Source organism: Poecilia formosa, unplaced genomic scaffold, assembly GCF_000485575.1.
Source record: "Poecilia formosa unplaced genomic scaffold, Poecilia_formosa-5.1.2 Scaffold267, whole genome shotgun sequence".
In the NCBI taxonomy this organism is placed as follows: domain Eukaryota; kingdom Metazoa; phylum Chordata; class Actinopteri; order Cyprinodontiformes; family Poeciliidae; genus Poecilia; species Poecilia formosa.
The window spans coordinates 245655-253113 of NW_006800206.1; the positions used below are offsets into that span (position 1 = coordinate 245655).

General features: G+C 38.1%; 1 long non-coding RNA gene across 1 annotated transcript in view; it reads left to right on the forward strand.

Annotated features, from left to right (window-relative positions):
* The first annotated feature begins 530 nt into the window (after positions 1-530).
* The window catches only part of LOC107838507 (uncharacterized), a 13243-nt gene continuing 6314 nt past the window's right edge, over positions 531-7459 (forward strand). Inside the window, exon 1 of the long non-coding RNA XR_001664585.1 lies at positions 531-543. This is a non-coding gene — a long non-coding RNA (uncharacterized LOC107838507). The remainder of the gene's footprint in view (positions 544-7459) is intronic.

Genomic DNA, 7459 nt, shown 5'->3' on the forward strand with positions numbered 1-7459 from the left:
AGTTTTGGTTAGGGTTAGGGTTGGGTATGTGATGGTTAGGGTTAGGTTTAGGCTGTAGAAATGAATGGAAGTCAATGGAAAGTCCCCACAAAGATACCAACACACACACACACACACACACACACACACAATGCAGAGCAATGTCTTTGACCTGATTCTCTGTCTTTAAGGCCTTTGATTTTTCTAACTCCACTTATTGTTCTGGCCCCAAACATGTCAGCTATCATTGTCACACCCTAAGCCTGCTTTACTTCTTTACTCTCTCCTCTTTGCAAAGATTGAGCGAGCTGGGGCAAAGCAGAGATGGAGAGAGTGTATGAATGACGCACTGATTGGGGGCGGTATGTTGGATTGTGCTGCATTGACACATAAAACCAATATTTCTCAGTTTTCAGATGTCTCGTTGAATGCCCTACCAGCTTTGATATTCTAAATAGCTATCACAACAAAGGGGCCAACAAATGGCAGGAGAGGTGCTGGAAGACTATTACTACTGTTAATGCCAGAATTAATGTATGGTGTTTGACCAAGAGAAGAAGGAGGGTTACCTGAGGAGAGATACTGTCAAACAGACCTGGTAGCAACCTCTAACTTACCAGGATCTAACTGGGATAATGTTTTAGAAATAGGACATATGTAATAACATTTTAATTCTCACCAATCCATTTGTACTAAAACAGCTTCAATAGCATCCAACTTATACAAAAATGCAGTAGTAAGGAAGTTTGCAGTTTGTAGCGTTTTCTCTTAAGCCTTAAGATTAGAGCTGGCTCCACTACTGAACATGGCTTCACTTTAAAGTAAGACTGCTTTACTTGGTAATTAGGATTTCCCAACAATAATGGTTAATTGGTACCAGGCTCATTTTTAGTATTTCGGGAATCCAAGTGAACTGAGTAGGGCCAGAAATCTGTCACTGGTTGTGTGACTAAGTGACTCTATTAATGGATCCTGATGAAAACCAATGATCACCAAAACAATGTTGTGAGAAGCTCAAAAAGCCATAAAGCAATTACCAGAAAACTAAGAACCACAACAGCCAAAGTGGTTGAACTAAAGAAATTGGAAGTGGTTGAAGCAAATGGCCATCATTTACTGGTTCAGTTCAATCAGAGCCTGGAAATCATATTGATAATAAATGTACTGTTTGCTTCAGTCAGTGTTTTAAGCACTTTGTATTGCCTTGTTGCTGAAAATGTGCTATATAAATAAAATACCTTACCTTACCTTAAGTCCGAACATGGAGTTATGCCGTTGCATTTTTTGACTGACTCTTTATTCTGGAAAATCACATTTTAAAGTAAGACTGGTATCTGGTAAAGCTGTGGCTAAGTTTAAATGAACATAAAGGACTAATGTAATGAACAACATAAAAGTCCAATTTTAGAATTACTATTTTATACTGTATAAGTTGTATTGCTCATGTGTCATTATGATTTGAGATAAATACACATTTAAAAAAGAGCATATTGTTTACTATTTGTATTAACATTTCATTGCAATATTGTTAAAAAAAGACTCAAAATGACTAAGTTCTAAGTTTCAGATTTATGACTTGATTTGGCAGTTGCCTATGATGACTTGAGACTTGAGAATAAAGACTTGGTCACATTTCTTGTTATATGCACTCCATTTTAGACTATCCAATTTGATTCTTGTAGGTTGTGCTTTCATCATGATTTCCTATTTGATCTCAGCATACACTGGGAGGAGTCAAGCATTCACCATTGGCATTTATGTGAATTGATGTCTCATTTTTAAGAAAAGGTAAACTAAATAAGTTTCTTTTTCTTACCTGGTGAAATCATCACACAAACAACTCTGCTTGAATGTTTCAGTGCAGAAAAGCCTTGCTCTTTAGAAATAACACTTTTATAGTGAGGGATTCTGGACCATATATCTGTATTTCCTGATACTGGATTAGTGTTTCATGGAATTTAATTTGCTCTAGTCTGTTACGTTTCTGTTGACCAAATTATTCCAAACCAAAAATGATTGATCTATTTGATTTTAGCATTCTATTCATCATATAAGTAATAAACAATAGTGGAGACATTTTAAAAAGACACAAGATAATTGTCAGAATTCATAAAGAGATACAATAATCCATGTTTGTGTTTAGGGCTGGGAAGGTAAGAAGAATATTTTATAGCTGCATCAGCACAACAGTATTAAATAAAGTAGTTCAACTAACGAAAAAAAAAAACAAGTTCATGTAACTAATTCGTCATGCAACATGTTAAGTTACATTTTTTAACTTGTGTGGACTGCTTAATACAAATTAAACCCTGCTTAGAAATACTAAATACCTGCAACTTACTACTTACTCTTCAAATTCACTTAAATTAAAAGACAATTTTCTTGAAATAATCTGTGTCCTCCCTCCCTAGCTCTCTCTCTTTTTTTATTAAGGTTTCATTGGCTCTAGTGCCCTTTATTTGGTGGGCAAACTGGATAGTTGGCAATACATGTGCCAAAGGTCATCAGACTGAGACTCAAACCTGTAGCAGCATTTACCCCTGCACCACTGCAGCACTGTCTCCCACTTCACAGAATTACTGACATCAAATATTTGAAAATGGTAAATGGCTAGTACTTGTATAGTGTTTTAACAAGTCCAGAGGACGCCAAAGAGCTTCACAACAGGAATTCACCCATTCACACACACGCTCATGCTGACGGTGGCAAGTTACTGAACAGTAGCCTCAGCTGCCCTGGGGCCGTCTGATAGAGGCGAGGTTGCAATGCACCGGCGCCACCAGGCCCTCTGACCAATATACAAAATACATAACATATACAAAAAACTATTCTCTCTGATTAAATATTCAATAGAGATGAATTCACTCTCACTCTTGACCATCAATGTCGTTTCCAGGTGCCACTTCTGCATCATATTTACAGGAATACCAGAAACACAATACAAAGGTTCCAGCTTGGGACTTTTACATGTAAAAAAATGCAAGTAATCGTGTTAATGACCCAAGAAAATTTATTAAATTAGTTAACAGTGGTGATATCCCTAATTATAAATTGACACAGTGGAGTCCTGTCTTTCACAAGCACAGAGTGTTATCATTGGCAGCTAGAGTTAGCATAGCGCTAACAGCCTAGCTTAAAAGGATCCAGGACTAGTTGAACATGTTGGCCTAAATATGTTGCAATGTTTCTATTACTTAAAAAAATGTTTTTGATACGCCAAAACTCATAATTACTTAAAAAATTTACGTATTTTGTTATATTTTTCACTCATGGAGGTCGCCATTTTTTCACGCTGGGTTGATGACACATAATGGTCCATTCTGTACCGGAGTCTACAGAGTAAACACAGGACAGCTAACTTTACCCCAGTAGTTGTTTATCACATTGCGTTTGACTGGTGTCATTTTTTTTAACACTGTGTCACTATCGGCTGTGATAAAAAATAAAACTTGAGAAAGAATCTGGATAATTTCCCACATGAAAGAAAGGAGAGCGCAGTGCGAGAGCCAGAGCAGAACACCCTGGACATTTCTCCACAACACTTTGAGCCATTTATACCAGTAAAACCGACGAAGGCTCTAACAGCCAACGTTAAGGTAGCGTTTAGGTGATGGCTACCTTAACGAGCTAAAAATAAATGCCGTGTTGCGGCTGAGACAGGCAGAGCTGGATGCTCTTTGAGATGCTAACAGGAGCTATACTGCCTGCGGGATTGACATCACCGATCGGCCAGGTCCATGGAGGTCCGGTGTCGGTGGTAATTAAGTCCAGTGTGACTGTTACCACCGCACTGAACTCTAAGCAGCACAGCTGATACCGAACCAGACACAGCGCTACAGGCGCTGGGAGAAACGTCAAAGACAAACAGCGCTAATGGGCTATTGCTATACCGGAAATGCTAATGGAGCTAGATGACTGGTACTGTAAAACCATTATGACACTGAACGAAGTTCATACCCTGTTACCTAACTGGACACAGAGCTACAGAAGTACTTGCTGTATCACACAGTCCGACCAGAGGTAAGTGTCATTCATTGTTTCATTATGAAACTGAAGGCAGCAGCAAAACACCAGCTCCTACGGTCAACTCTGTCCAATACCTCTGTTTGCTCCTCCTCATCTTCATCACCTCTTCTGATTTCTATGTTCCGATCATTTTCAATGCACTCCAGTTCAAATTAAAAAGGCTTAATCACATTTCTCATCACTGTTTTGGCTGAAGGAGTCAGGCAGTTGGACCTTTACATGTCATTTACCCAGAATGCATTGCAGTGTGAAAAACATGGCGACATTCCTGTGAAAATATTTTATTATAATGTACAAAAACTAAATAACCTACAGTATTATTACTGTATTGTTTTTACATCTGAGATAAATATTTCCCAAATAAGGTAAATTTTTATAACTAGTCGTAGTTCACTTTAAGATAAAATAATGCATGGAGACTTGTTCCAATGTTCTTTTATCTGAACATGTTTATGTTCATGAAAACGCTGGAATTAATCTCTTTTCATGAGTCAGATGAGATAAATTACTGGCTCCAGAAAAGTAAAAAACAAAAATCAAATAAAACATTTGTACCTTGATTCATGCAGTATTACGTCAAACTGAAAAAAGCAAAATTATCAAAAGCTTACTTTTTCTAACTTAATCCAGCTCCAGGAGAGTGAGTTGGAGAGACTTTAAGTTCAAAGTAATGTGGTGGGATGGTGTTCCACCCTCCCCCACTCTGCACACCAGGTGCAGCTAGAAGCTCACCATTAATTGATGGGCGGGGCAGATGCCTTTATAGTTGGGCAGGCCGCTGCAAGGTGCATGTGGATCCTGACGTACAGTGAGAGGACCTGCTGAAATTCAAAGTTGGAGAAGGACGCTGCAACACGGAGGAGAAAGGGCGGTTGGCATAAACTGGTTTGTGACTGGATTAGGATGACAACTAAGGCAGATGGAGGTGGTGAGGATGATGATATGGATTTTGACGACTGGACTCCGGTAGGAAGAGGAAGAGGTAGAGGTAAAGAGAAAGTTTTGAAAGAGGATAGAGTAATTGGTAGCCAGAATAGTAAGCGAACTTTGGAAGAGTGCACCTCAGATGAGGAAAACAGAGCGGTCAGGAAGAAAGTAACAAACGAAGAATTTAAGGTAATTCTTAAATTCAGGAAGGAAGATATGAATATTAACCTAAGTCCGATACAAGTTTCAAGAGAAATAAAAAAGAAACTAGGAGAGGTGGAGTTTGTTAAAACATTACGAGATGGAAACATGTTGATAAAATGCAAATCTGAAGACCAAAAGAATAAATGCTTGCAGATTGACAACATTTGCAAAAAAGTAGTTAGTGAGAAACTAATTGTTGGAGAAAATAGAGTATCACGTGGTGTTATCACTGGTATTCTGCTGGAGGAGGATTTAGAAAGACTCAAAAAGAATATACAGGGGGGAGAAGTTCGGAGATTGAAAAGATTGTTAACGCATTTGAATGGAGAAAAAATAGAGAGCCTATCTATTCTTCTGGAGTTTTAAGGAGAAGTCCTTCCTGATAAGGTTAAAATTGGATTCATGAGTTTTTCTGTGAGACCATATGTCCCTCCCCCTTTGCGCTGTTTTAAATGCCAAAGGTATGGTCATATTGCAGCAGTGTGTAAAAGGAAGCAAAGATGTGCCAAATGTGGAGGAAATCATCGATATGATGAATGTGGAGTGGATGTACAAATGAAATGCTGTAACTGTGGTGGTCAGCATAATGTAGCGTATGGAGGTTGTGAGGCAAGGAAAAAGGCAGCAGAAATTCAACAGCTGAGAACAATTAAAAACATCACTTATGCAGAGGCAGCAAAAAGTGTTCAAGAGAAAAGAGCGGTTCAGAAAAATCAACAAGTAATGTCTAGCATTAGTGCTGAGCCCAGCCAGATTTCAAAATCTGGAATGGAAATCACAATGGATAAATTAATATTATTCATGGCATATGTAATCAACTGTACTGATCAAGTAAAACAGAAAAAATTAAAATTATAGTGAAAGGTGCAGAAAAAGTTTTAGCTGTGAAGGATTTATCTTGGGAACTAATAAATAAAAGGCTTGAAATGGATGGAAAACAAGGTGGAGGAAGATTGTAATGATTATCTTACAATGGAATGCAAGAAGTCTAATAGCAAATGGTCAAGAATTTAAAGGATATATAAACTGTTTGGAAATTAAACCAGATATTATTTGTGTTCAGGAAACATGGCTTAAACCAGAGCTAGACTTTGTGATATCAGGATATGATAGCATTAGAAGGGATAGGGAGCAAGAAAGTGGAGGAGGTTGTGTAATATTTGTTAAGCAAGGGATTCAGTATAGGTTTGTAGATAAAGGATCATCTTTAGAATGGTTATCTGTGGAAATCTGGGTTAATAAAGAAAATATTAGGATATTACATTTGTTTGGGCTGCCACAAGGTTAAGTTCCGATGCACTCGTGTGTTTGAAGAGGAAAAAATAAGATGTCCGCAGCGCTCCGATGTAAAAATATAAACAAAAATTTATTCCACTGTTTTTTGAGTAAGTCTTTACAAGAGCAATAAAGTCCTTCACTAACCTCTACAAACAAACTATGCTTGAAAAACCGTGTGGCTCAGTCGCTCCCTTAGCAGCGCCTTCCCTTCTATCTGCCGTCTCCCTTGGTTACACGGCCCACCTCATTTGCAAAGAATTGCCAAGTGGCCAATTAAGCTATAAAACATACTTCTAGTAACACTTATTCACAGTAAAACATCATAAAATTAGTTACATGCAATATTAATAATTCTACCTAAAATTTCAACAAAAACACTTAGCAAATACATTTTAACAGTAACTGAATACTTTATACATTAACTTGGCCTCCACATTCCGGCCCCTAATTGTGACCCTATTACACAATTACCAACTAAAACTTGTGGAGCCAAGGTACTCAAATGTCCTTCAAAATAAACAACATAAAAAGATAAAACAAATTTATCAGTATTTAAGAATGACTGCTTCAGTCCGATTCCTGTAAAAGACAAATCTTTGTTATGGGTGTGTCTATCGTGTTTGTCTTTGTTTTGATTCTCACTTGACGCACCATTCCTGTCTTGTCAGAGATGGTTTGGATTACTTTCCCTGTAACCCAAGAGTTGCGTGGAGCTGTATCATCAACAACAAGCACGATGTCTCCAACTGCAAAGTTGCGAGATGGACGGGTCCACTTTTGCCTTTCCTGAAGCAGTGGCAAATATTCTCTTGTCCATCGTTTCCAGAATATTTCTGACATATATTGTACTTGCTTCCATCGCCTTCTTGCATAGAGATCTTGCTTGTCAAACAGTCCAGGAGGAAAAGATGGTTTAGTTTTTAGAAGCAAGAGGTGATTGGGAGTGAGTACCTCCAAGTCTTTAGGATCACTGGACACATTAGTTATCGGCCGACGATTAATAATAGCTTCCGCCTCACACAGAAGTGTATGTCGGCCTTCTTCG